The following is a 14,135-nucleotide window of genomic DNA, read 5'->3' on the forward strand; positions in this document are numbered from 1 at the left end:
AAATGTGCGCATACACTAATAAACGCAACTTTTTAAAATAAGTTTTGCCTTAAAAAGATTGTATATAATTTTATTTATTCGAAAGGAAAATTAAAATTCTGAAAAAATTGAATGTCTTACTAAAAAATATGAGTAAAACAAAGATAAAAATGAAGCGCATTTTAACAAAAATTTTTTATGCCGAGTTTTGATTCAATTCATTGATTTTTAATATTTTCTAAAATTTTTGATAAATTTTAATATGTTTTTTGTCAAAGAAAAATGTTATTATCACCAAATAAAATTAAATTGCCAAGCAATTTAAAAATGAATACTAAAAAAATTATTATTTCAAGAAATGTAATTTTCTTCGACTTTAATATCGAATTTATCTTAACATTTTATCATAGTTTTACTATTGATTTTTTTTTTTATTGAGGATAAAAATTTTAAATTTCAAGTTGAATGTAATTTGGAAAGTAAATATACTTCAGAAACTTCAATATAAGAAACTATAATTGTCATATAACTAATTAAGCATGGATTGATTTCTCTGTTTTGACGAGAAGGACAAAAATTATAAATATTTTGAAATGCCAAAAATAATAGGACCTATTTATTTTATAGAGAAAACATTAAAGTAAAAGTTATATCCTATTTCTTTTTTTATAAATCCGGGGTTATTTTTGTTTTTTAATGCTTTCATTTTTGCCAAAATTCTTGTAGAAAGATTTTTTATCAGGTCATTTATACGAACTAAATGAGGGCTGCGGTGGCCTGGTGGTAAGGTCTCGGCTTGTGAGCCGTAGGGTTTCAGGTTCGAGACCCGATTTCTCCGAAGAACCGTCGTGTAAGGGGGTCTGTTGCACGTTAAATCCGTCATGCCAAACGTCCTCCCGCTGGTGTGGTGTGGAGAGGGGATGCCAGCTCAGGTGTCGTCCTCGTCATCTGACCGCGGTTCAAAATTACGAAGTCCGTCCCAAAATAGCCCTAGTGTTGCTTTACAACGGGACGTTAATATAACTAAACGAAATAGACATTTCTGTTCTCATTCTCTTAGAGGACTTGACTATGTATCTATATAAGATATATTTGGCATAATTGAATGATAATGTTGATTGGTTAATTTAAAATTAGGCTCAAAGAATAAAGGAAAGAAAGCGTTTCACTGACAGAGAGAAGAAGAAAGTTCATGTAAGCTAAAATTGAACTTTTCATTCCTCTTTATTTATATCTTGGATGCCCCTTTTTTAACGGCTCTGTTTATTTTTCCGAATATAACCAGTAATAAAATATGAAAAAGGTTACAGCAAAAGCAGGCAAAATCTAAATGCGAGCGATAATTCAGAGCTACTTGAACTAAGTTACATCATCTGGCTAATGTTCTTAATTACGGAATCTGAACCATCCCTGCAGAATAGAATTCTTAACAGGTGTGACGCAGAAAAACTCACTAACAGCCGTAATTAATCTTTTTATATGGAGAGGACCCTTTGAAGACCACCCACTAGAAATGGGGGAGGGCGGTATAAAAATAATAAAAGGCATGACGTCATTTTCTAGTTCCTCACCTAAGTATCACAAGGATAATGGCCTTTCAGTAGGAAGGCCAAGGTTGTAGCGAAGAGATTGCGGAAGTCTCAAGCACTGGTCAGCTGACCACACCCAACAGTTGGTCTTGCGGTTTTTAATCATTTACTACTACTTTACTTTGTTTCAGAAGTGTGAGATGATGTGTTTGTTGGTGCCTTCGTCATTACCATTGTTTCGGGTTTGTGCTGATTTGTTGAAGCAGTGCGTGGACGGGTGCGAAATACTAAATAGAGTCGGGCACATTTTTAAAGGGTGGGATCCAGGTGAGATTGGTATGAAATATCTGTTTTGCAGGCATCCACCCTAGACCTTGAACTTTCAATTAGGTTTAATGTTAAAGGTATGCTCTTTGAAATGAGGAAATAACAATTGCAATAAACATTAGAAAAAAAATATGTTATTATTTCACAGCATGGAATATCTGCTTACTTTAACAGTTAAATTACCTGGAAGCCTGAGAGAATGCACATATTTTTTATATGAGATTAAAAAAAATCAGAAAAAGTATATATATATATATATATATATATATATATATATATATATATATATATATATATATATATTAATAAAATTCATCACAATAATTTTTTTATTTAAATAGATTAATAAATTTATATTATTATACATATTTTTAAAAAATTTTTTATATAAAAATTATTTTTTATAAATGAATTATTTAAAAAAAATGAAATATTTTAAGAGATTTAGATTAAAATATTACATTTAAAATGCAATATTTTGAAGCCCCGTTTCTTAAAACATTAACAAAAGCTTTTAATTAGAGTTAAAATACAATTTAATTTAGCTTAAATTTTGAAAAAATTTTCCATTCATAACATTTTTAGATTTTCAGATAATCCAGAATTACACTTATGGAAGAAATTGAGTTTTCTTTACTACGCAAATATAACTTTCTTAAAAGTAAAACAAAATGAAAGGAAACAATCTATATTAAGGAATAATTATAGATTGATATACGAAAAGAAATTCATTTTCATGCTTTTATTTAAAAATATTAATGTAATTCGAATAAAGATGATCCAGAACTCCTGCCAATGTTGATGAAATTTCACCAAGAGATTTCTCTGCAAATATTTTGATTGTTAAAAAATTTATTCATGCAAGAAAAAAATCCATAATAAAAAAAACTTTTAAACAAAATTTTTATTAAAAAAAAGGTAAAAATTTATATTTTATATCGTATAAAAAAAGTCTTCATTTAGTATTCAATTTCATGCCTTCAAAATAAATAATATATGGCAAAAAAATAAAAGAGAATAGAGGATCTATTTAATTTACTGCATGAAGATAAAAGAAAATTTTAATGTCGAAAAAATTACATAAAATATTATTATATTTTATCAGTTAATTTACTATACTTTAAAAAATTGTAATAAACTAACATAATTATTTGAATATCCATCCATGATTGGTTACATTAAAAGTACTATCATATTTCGCTGAAATTAGAAGGAAAATCTGAAATCTTCATTATGATGAAATTAAGTTGTGTTAATATGCTCGAAATAGGTATGGAAATAGGAAATTGAATAGGACGATTGTAAATAGTAATACATATTTTTTAGAAAAAAAACAATATTTCAAAATCATATTTTAAGAAGATAATTTAATATTCATAATTAATTATGGTTTTGATAATACTGTTTACCGAAAATATTCCTTTCAAGGTAATAGTCGCAGTACAAAAAGTTTATCAGAAAAATATATGATTAATCCATTTGACATTTCAGAAATAACGTGTTTTATTTGCCACAATTTTCAAGATTTTAACAATTTATAAAACTTTTGAAAAGAAAGAAGATCTTGAAAAGAAAATAATTGAAAATAATTTTTTATTTTTCCTTCGTGAAATGAACTTTTGTTTCAAATGTGTGTGTGTGAGTGAAAAATTCTTTTCAAAAAGTATTCTTAATATTGAATCATTATATATTTTTGTCATATCATATATTTACTAAATTTCTCTTGAAAAAAAATATCTCTCTCTTCTTTTGGTTTCTTAATAAACCTCGTTAAATCGCTCGCGTTAATCCCTAATTATATGTTTGATAATTTCTTTCTGCAGTGTACCTTCTAAATAAATTCTAATTCAAGTACCTTCGAAGGTGATGCATTAATTAAAGTTCCCAAAGTCTAGCACCTTTAAAAGTAATGATTATGAATCATTTAATTTTTTTAAAGAGTTTATGAATCTTCTAAAAAGAATACGCATTTTTTTAAATATAAAACAGCATTTTTTGCTGCACATTTTCAGGTCTTTTTAACCCAGGATCATAAAATTTGAACTAGAATCTTTAAATCTGAATATTTTATAGAAGCATAGCAAATAATGCTAAGCTGATTGGCAGATATATCATGGATTTAGAGCCTATCTGATAAAAAACATGATTATTAATTGTATGATGGTAATGTTTTACAATTTTGTAATATATGAGTTAAACGAGATTTAAAAAACTCACAAAATTTTACATAATCCAAAGGTGCGTGATTGTTTAGAAACATTTTGAGAAGCACGCGCTTTACATTTTAATGGGTTACATGTTGGGCGTATTTTTATAAGGGCGAGGCCATAAATGAGATCAAGATGATATATCTTCTTTTGGGTCATCCACCCTTGACCTTCAAATTTAAATCAGCTAAATATAACAAGCTCTGCATCAATATAATAAAACTAAGAATTTACAATAAAGAAATAAATGTTGTCTCACATTTTGAACAAAATTATGAATACTTGAAGAATGAGAGAAAAAATTATGATTTAAACGTTAAGCAATTGGAAAACATCTTAGGAACATACCATCTTAGCTTTTAAAAGAGATATTCTTATAAGTAAGATATTTTATTTTTACATTGCTTTAAAATAGATCATAAATTATAAATTAAACATATAAAATAGTTAGGATAAAAGAGAAAAGATATTTGACATGAAATGTCTGTGATAAATGTCAGCTCAGCCATCAAACTGATTTTTAGCATGGAAAGACTTTATAAATTTTTATTCTTAAAATAGAATGAATAACTGTTACTAATTTCCTCACTTGTTTTAATCAAGTTTAAAATCCAAAGACTAAATGTAGTCCTAGATGAATATGCGCAAACCTATCCAGTTTGGCTGACAAATAAATTTTTCGTGCTAATAATTATGTCACTACTAAATCATAAACTTCAATTTGTAAATTATAAATTATAATCTTCTGAATTTCTAATGAAGAAACTGTAAATCTTAAGGCATGGAAATATAATCAAAATATGATGAAAAGAACATTACAAACTATATATATGTTTAACTATACAAATGTGAGATTTATCGAATTAAGCACATTCTAAAGCCTTTTGTTCCAGAAAAAGTGGAATCTGTATTCGTTTCATATATCTTCTTTATTTATTAATTTAGAATGGACTTTTAAATTAAACTGTTTATCAAGCCCAGATAATAAATTTTATGCATTAAAAATATGGATTTTTAATAATTAAAATTCGATTCTTATGTCAACTGGATAGCACAGATTTTATACAAAATTCTAACAAATTTTCAGAATTTCTTCAAAATATTATAGGCATTTTCTTAAAATTAAAAAAAAAATGCTTGCTCCTGGTGTAATAAGGACTGAAAAAAGGAATATTTTCTTATTAAGAAAATAATAACATAATATTTTATATATCAATTATTATTTTCGTATACCTTTCATATAAAATTGTTTCCCTGAACGAGTATTGAAAGATAGAGGCTTAATGAACAAATTTAACATGTAAAGATGCATGTGTGCTTTAAAAAGTGAAAACTTTTCGTATTTACTTAACTTGGGAAATTTTAAGAATCAAATGTGTATGCTATTATTTATGTTTGAAATTTAAATAGAATTTTTATAGCTTTTTTCGCTTAGACAAAGGAGATTTTTTTTTATAAAAATGATGATACGAAAGGATATTATGCGTTTTAATCTTGGTAACATATTTCTGAAATATTTTAATAAGACTTTAATAACGTACGTATTTTTTTTTTAGCTTTAGGTTAGGTCTCTATGCAGAATAATACATCTTGGTTTTCCTTAAAGTCACTTAAATGATTTCAATACCCCTTTATTGAAAATTCACTAAAATATTAATGAAAATATAAAATGTGTCCTTGTTCCTAAAACATTTAAAATATTACAGATTGCGGCTTGAAATACCTTCCAAAACATGTATACTCTGGAAACAATGAGCGAACATCTTACAATATCGAGAAAAACTCTTCATGAAATTAATATATAAAAATAAAATCTTCATACTGTTCAAACTCATTAAATGTCAGGAAAAGAAAAAAAATGAATATGGCTCCATTTATAACGGATATTTGCATATGCAATATGATGTAATAGACTGCAAGAGACTACTTAAGCTCCAAGATTGATAGAACTAGCTTCTAGAATAGAAACGCGGGCAAGTGTGTTGGGTGTGACACAACCCAAATGTAAAAATAGCAATTTGAATGCAAATTATCTCGGTTATTTTTCCAACCAACACGCGTGAGGGGTGACAAAATATGATTGGATAAATAAATATCAGCAAAAGAAGTTACATCTGCTTGAAAGAGTTAATGTGCGTGAAAATGGACCTTGATATTAAAAAGACATAGAGTTGTCAAAAGTACTAAAGTGAAATCTTAACAAAATCTATAGATATGGAAGTATAAATATCCTATATTTATATTTGAATGGTTTTTAGACATTGCCCAACTTTTCTTAAAGCAATGAGTCTTAGTCTTTTCAAATATATGCATACGTTGAGACTCTGCTTTTGCAAATCAAATTATTTTGACGTATGTTCTGCTTTGCTTTATACGTTTATACGTTTTCAGAATTTAAATTAATAATAAAAACAATTACTTTTTAATGTATATTTAAATCGGATTATATGACGTTATTGAAATGTTTTCATAATCTGAGTGTACATATCCAATTAAGTTCGTAAACTATTTCTAATTAATATTTAACCATTTGTCAAGTTATGCAGAGCATTGTTTCTCAAAAATCAGTTCCTTTTATATACTGGTTCAGAGAGGTGATCTAAGCTAAAAGGATATAAGAAATAATAGATTTGTTGTTGGAATGTTGTTGGAATTTTAGAAGTAATGGATTCGGATATTCTTTTTATATGGGTTGTTTCCTACAAAAGTTGAAATTCATTTTCAGATAGAAAAAGTAATTCTTCTAAAGAGTTTTATGCATCTTTATACAAATATGTTTCCCTTTATGATCCTTCTGAGATATACTTTCTTATTGAGTACTTATAAGTCAATTGAAAATCTGTAAAATATTTAGACCATGCAACGAGTCGAAATTCTTCTAAAAATGCATTTTGAAAAACATTTAATATTATCATTGTTAACTTGTTATACTCACTCATAGTTTTAAACAAGTAAAAATTTATGAGAAGATGTAATTTCTTGGTAAGGCACTTATGTAACATTTACTCACTTTAACATCCGTTGACCACATATTATTTTCTTTCTTATATTATTCATATCTCGTTTCATATACCTTTGCCGTAAAATAATAATAAAATATTTTTTTATAATAATAAAGCATTTTTGTAATAAATAATAAAATATTTTTCTGAGTATGATGTTTTAATTTAATATAGGGAGAGAACATTAAAAAGGAATTTTTCAAAAGGATTTATTTTGAGTTCTTGAGTTTTAATCTCTTGTTTTGTAAAAAATGTTTAGGCCTTTATGAAAAGAAAATTCCAAGAAAAGATTTAAACAATTATTCTTTTTTTTCAGGAATTATTTTTCTATCTAAAGAACATCAAAAATATATCGATATTTTAAGCACTATTACAATGTATTATTTTTTTACATCAAAATTATAAATTTCCCTAAGAATAACATTATAAATTTTGCAAAGTGACTAGAAAATCGTATCTAATATCGTATAAAAATCCAGTTTTCTTACAGAGAAATATTATTTCTAAAAAACTGCATTGTGCCTTTAATGCTAACTGACAACTATGACATGTCAATAAAATACTCAAGCATATGTGACTGATTATTCGAATATTGTACAGTAATGGAATTCAAGGAATGAATAACCATTCATTTAATTTGACTGATTCAGATGAAACGAGAAAAAAAAACTGATTACATAAAGGAAAGAAAAGAAAAGAAAAAGATATCTCGGTATGCCACACAAAGATATTTTTCACAGTGATTGAGGTGACATTAAATGGGCAAATGATGCAAATTAATAGCAAAATGATGAGTTAGCAAATGATGAAATATGGATATTAGCAAATGATGCAAATTGATGTGTTACAAATGATGTAAAATGATGAGACAATTAATAGCAAAGTGATGTTGTTCAATTAAATTTACTTATATGTTATTTTTTTAAATTTTATATTGTTATTTTTATTATGCGATATCTTTTACTCAAATTGGACGACATTGATTTCAACTAAAAAATGAAATTATGTCCTTAATCTTAACTGAAATCTATGGCATGCTAGAAATATTCTTTAATCTTAACTGAAATCTATGGCATGCTAGAAACATTCTTTAATCTTAACTGAAATCTATGGCATGCTAGAAATATTCTTTAATCTTAACTGAAATCTATGGCATGCTAGAAATATTCATGCATATGTGAATAATTCTTCAAATATTGCACAGCAATTTTTATAGTTGTTAAGAGATAAAAAGACTTTTTGATGTTTCAAAGTAATTTTTAATGGAATTCAAGGAATGAATAACTATTAATTTAATTTGACTGATTTAGATCAAAAAGTAAAAGAAAAAAAAACTGATTACATAAATAAAATAAAATAAAAAGGATATATCGGTATGCCACATAAAGATATTTTTCACAGTGATTGCAGTAACATTAAATGGGCAAATGATGCAAATTAATAGGAAAATGATGTGTTAGCAAATGATGAAAAATGGATGTTAGCAAATGATGCAAATTGATGTGTTAGCAAATGATGAAAAATGGATGTTAGCAAATGATGCAAATTGATGTGTTACAAATGATGTAAAATGATGAGACAATTAATAGCAAAGTGATGTTGTTCAATTAAATTTACTTATATTTTATTTTTTAAAATTTTATATTGTTATTTTTACTATGCGATATCTTTTACTCAAATTGGACGAGCTTGATTTCAACTAAAAACTGCATTATGTCTTTAATCTTAACTGAAATCTATGGCATGCTAGAAATATTCATGCATATGTGAGTGATTCTTCGAATATTGCACAACAATTTTTAGAGTCGATAAGAGATAAAAATCATTTTTGATGTTTCAAAGAATTTTTAATGGAATTCAAGGAATGAATATCCATTAACTTAATTTGACTCTAAGAATCAGCGTGACGGATTCAGATCAAACAGAAAAAAAAAACTGAGTGCATAAAGAAAATAAAATTTTAAAAATATATCTCGGTATACCATACAAAGACATCTTTCACAGTGATTACAGTGACATTAAATAGGTGGAATTTATTCACTGTGGTTACAAATTAATACAAAATTACATGACAATTTCTAAGAAACGTAAGGTTATACCTTTCCCGTCGTGATGAGCCAATTTTCATGCTTTTCCTTAGATAATCATACCTAGAAAAGGAGAAAAAAATGAATGCAATTACAATCACATCAGTTTACTTCTCAACAATCTGGTTAGGTAATCAGAATGAACAAAGGATTGAAAGAAATAGCATCCATCGCGGCGGTGACATATGATTGATATGTAGCAAGGCACTTGGGAGAGATCTGCACAAAGAAAATCAAAACTTCAAACAGCTCTCCCTCAGGCTACAGTAGGTCAGATTAATTTTTAGCCCTATTGACCTGGCTATTAAAAAGAAAAAGAAAAAAGCACACAGCTGTGAACAAACCAAACAACATATTCTGCGTCTGAAACAAATCAACCTAGATAAAGTAAGAATGCCGCGTACGTTTAGGGAGTCGAAGATTGCTTATCAAGACAGCAAGCAGTAAGGGAAAAGAAGGTTGATGACTGCATTACCTTTCAGCAGGAATGCAGGGTCTTTTTTTTATTCGTACGCTCTTTTTTCTTAATTTTTTTTTTCCTTTTCAAGAGATTTTTAAAAAGTATTTCTTGTTTTTCGACCCATATAATCACCTGAGGTTTTATTTTTTCTTTGCTTTGTTGCTGGAGAAGAATCCATTACGCAACATATTCAGCATAGAAGAGAATGAATAAAGAAGGAACTTCGTCATCATTACACTTCCGCCATCATTATATAGGATAGGAGGATAAGCAAAAGGAAAGTTTTTCTCTATATCTCTCTCATTGTGTTCACTCTTTCTTTCAATTGCTGAATGCGCTATTAGAAAACTTAGAAAAGTGGATTAGAAACGCCCATTTGATTATGGATTTTCTCATTAAATGCAAATAGGAATGGAAAATCTTGATTAAAAGATGTATGTCAGGTGTCTGTTTTAGGAGATCTAAGTGTCTGGCTGATTAATTGTAAAATAGATTTCCATAAATAATTATATGTTATTTTGAACTCGTATTGAAATTACATTTCAGCACACTTTCTATAAGTCATTATTTTTGTAGATACATTATACATATATTCAAAATTGTATTTATTTGTGGGAGAGGTAAAAATATGCATTCAAAGTATAGGGATAAACATATAAATGCATTTAAAAGCAAAATGATGTTGTTGAATGAAATTTACCCATATAGCCAGAATATTTTAAAGTTTTATATTTTCATTTTTAGCATGAAATATATTTTATTCAAATTTGACAACGGTTGATTTCAGTTGTTTAAATCACATAGAATAAAATTACATACGTTCTTCTAACTGCTTAAAAAGCTATGAATACAATTAATTTCTAACTTATGATGTATCCATAAAACAACGTTTTTAAATTTGTAGAATAAAGAGAAACATGTATATAACTTTAAAAAAAAATTAAAATCAATTAGATTAACATAAATCAGTAAACAGAAAAAAATTTACAATTTCTCAGAAATTTTTTAGTTATTTTAATGTGCACAGTTGGTAAAACAGTGTGAATAGATTTCATTTTTTAAAATGTATTAATCTCAATGAATTATAACCATTATTCGAAAATCTTTGTTTAGCGCCTGCACAATACCTTGTAACTTCTTTTGTCAAAAGCATTTGAAAGCAAACAGGATTAAATCATTCTTTTTCAATTTAAAAAGTCAAAACAATTTAAAATAATGTCTCTCAAAGCACTGTATAAAGCTCTTACATTTCAACAGAATTATATCCCAAAATGGAAATGCATATAAACAAAGTAATTTTTTAAGACTTCCCACACAAATCGACAAAAAGTAAAATACAATGTCTTAAGCAATTTAAACTTTGTTTTTAACATATCCGTATCGTTCTTTTTTAAATTCATCCAGTATTGTTAATCACATGAAATAACCCAATTCATTTGTAGTAATATGCAAATCTCTTATTTATAAAACAATATTGCACATCCCATTGATGATGAATAATTTCGCACAAAAACACATGATTGATGATTCAGAGCACACACTTCAACATACCCTCAACCCATTTGTGTTGACACTATATTAAGAAGGTTCCAGGGGATGGTAACAGGCCAAGCCTTTGAAAAGGCTTGGCAAACTGGTCACCCACGAGCGCGTGTCACAGGAATTACTAAACGCAGTGAGCAAAAAGAAATACAGGAAGAGTACTTACTCCCTATGCTGTGACTCTCAATGCTATCAAGAAATTTAAATATTCCAAACTGTGATTTATATAACACAGAGTTATTTCAAAAGAAGATGCAGATTTAAAATATTTATTTCTACGGTTCAACAATAAATATGATATATCACTTGGTAGAGGGATGTTTAAAATTTTATTCTGCGCATTCAACATTAGTTCGTCTTGTTATGTGACAAAAATCAATTCGGAAGTTCAATTCTAACTCTTGTGAGCCAACTGGTCCCTGATTGTTGAACTCTCTTCTCTAAAAAGTCGATCCTACAGATTCTGTAAGATATCAGGCATATAGTTGTTGGTATTATGGTTGAGAAATTCCAAGTTCTCCGCTTCCTCTGCTTATGAATTTCCGATAGTTACTTTTGAAGTAATTCATATGCATTCAACATTTTTATCTGCCATTGATAATGGACGATGCTTTTATCTTTGCATACGTAATTATCTTCTATGCCGGCATAGGGGTAGAGCGTCTTCCCCGTGATCTGGGCATCCCGGGTTCGTGTCCCGGTTTGAGCATGGTTGTTCTTCCGCTGTTCCATCTGTGAGATGTGTGAATGTGCCCTCCCGTAAAAAGGGGTTGTGCAAGTGATGCGTGAGTAGCAAAGGCCTAGTTGGCGATATTAAAAAAACAAGAGACGCTCCCCCTCTGGCTTAAATTGCTGTCTTCGTAACAGCAGGCTTGTCCGTGGTAAGTTCCATAAGAAACAACAACACAACAGATTATTTTCCATGAATTCTTTTTGTACCAATTGGAAATTGGTTTATGATAAGGTAGTACAAGGTATGCAATCAAGAAATTTGAATATTCCGAATTGCAATTCAAAAGACAGAGAGTTATTGAAAAAGATGATGGAGATTTTAAATTTTTTTTTTTGCAATGAACGACAAGAGATAAAAACACAGATGATTTATCATTTGATGGAGGGAAATTTAAAATCTGCGCATTCAACATTAGTTACATTTGTTATGTGACATAAATCAAATTAGAACTTAATTTTTAGCTCTTGTGAGCCAACCGTTCCCTGATTATTGAACTCACTTCTCTAACAATTCGATGCTGTGGATATTGATAGATATCAGGCATATGTTTTATTCGGAAAAAGTATTATTTATTGAGAAATTCCAAATTATCCGTTTTTTCTGCTTGTTAATTGTTCATAGTTGCTTTTGAGCTACAGATACTGCTTCTTTCTGTAGTGGCAAGGCGGCCGGCTGTCATAAATTACTTCTGAAGTAGTTCTGGCGCGAAGTTGAAATTTTTATCTGGTATGCGACAATAGCCAGTGCCTTTTACCTTGCACATGCAAATATTTTCTATGAATTTTTTGTGTCAACTGTAAATCGGTTTATGTTAAAGCGGTACTTTGATAAACGAAATACATGCCGCAAAATCACAATAGATTTTCTCTTTGCAAACTAAAGCATTACTTTTCCTGAAGCATTACCATAATCTACTTGTACCGTATTATCCAAATGCAAAAGAAAAAAAAAACCTTGTTTTTCTTTCCTGATTTTAGCGATGTATTTTATGTGTCTCTATCTCTTGACATTCATTAGAAATGAATATTTTAATGCAGCTCTTTCTTTTTGAATAACCTTAAAAGAAAAAAAAATGATTGACAGAAATAATTCGAAATATTTACGTAATTTAAAGTTTCCTTATTTTTGCAGTACTTTGAAAGCATCCACAAATATAATAACGCTTATTTATCCTGTTTATAATTTATTGTAATAAATATTAAATACTGCATTTTTAATGTATATTTTCATATGATAGAAATTGTATACGTTAGATACGCTGTGAATCACGCCGAAATTTCCTGTTAAATTCAGGGAAATGGAGGTTGATTGTAAAAACAGCGATGAACAATTTGGATGCAATTCTTAATACGTAATTGAAAGTTCACGGTTATGTTATTATTCTGGTAGTACACTGTTTAAATACTATATCATTCAAATGAAAGGAATTAAAGGTATTTATTCCAAACTATGAAATTTATTAAAAACATGTTTTTACTATGCGCTTTGAATCTTGCATCTAAAACAAAAAGATACTTACTCCAAATCGTATAGAAAAAATAACACATAATGGATTTTGAGTAAATGAGATTGCTTCTCAAATCAAAAACTTACACAGCATACATTTAAACTAATGTCTAATTAAAAAACATGAAATGCATTACATCTCTTTTTAACAAAATGATTAAATATTATGGATTCACTTATTGCCTGTTATAAAAAATAAAAAATGGCCAAATTAAAACTTGACGACGCATTAACTTTGAAGTCTTGCCGTGAAAAACATGATATCAGCAATATCCGGTCTTGAAAAGAACGAGGCTTCAAGCGTTTTATTATTTTTTCCCTCTTTTTTTTATTACTTCCCGTTACGACCTACATTGATAGCTCAGGCATAAGATTCTCCCCTAATGATATACTTAAGCCTTAAAGATTTTAATTCAGGACGGCACATACTTCTTTCATTAAATTCTACGCACGTTAAGGCGTAAAAGAATGAAACAAAATTTAAAGAAAAACAACGTCCATGTCAATCGCTAGCTATCGCCTCCAAAGTACGATTTCCACCTGCCAATAGGTGTAGTACTTGCTAAAAAGAAGGGTCAAAATGGTGAAAAAAAAATATCTCCTCATTTGCATCTGTTAAAAAAAGGATTGCGTTGATAAAAAGCGCGTGGGACAGAAAAGAGGATGAAATGTAATTTCGAAAGCCGGCACAAAAGCCAATTAGGAGGTTCAACATGAATGGTCAGTTTCAAACCGAGTCTCGAGGATGGGATTGTTGACACCT

General features: G+C 28.5%; 1 protein-coding gene across 2 annotated transcripts in view; it reads right to left on the bottom strand.

Moving 5' to 3' along the window:
- Nucleotides 1–14,135, bottom strand: part of LOC129967094 (ras association domain-containing protein 10-like) — an 84,184-nt gene that overhangs the window by 16,543 nt on the left and 53,506 nt on the right. The window contains exon 2 of one of the 2 annotated variants that reach the window (XM_056081760.1): nucleotides 9,144–9,194. The exons of the other annotated variant lie outside the window; for it this stretch is intronic. The gene's annotated coding sequence lies outside the window, so the exon portion shown is untranslated. The remainder of the gene's footprint in view (nucleotides 1–9,143; nucleotides 9,195–14,135) is intronic. 2 annotated transcript variants of the gene reach the window in all.

The sequence above is a fragment of the Argiope bruennichi genome, chromosome 4, assembly GCF_947563725.1.
Source record: "Argiope bruennichi chromosome 4, qqArgBrue1.1, whole genome shotgun sequence".
NCBI classification, from domain to species: domain Eukaryota; kingdom Metazoa; phylum Arthropoda; class Arachnida; order Araneae; family Araneidae; genus Argiope; species Argiope bruennichi.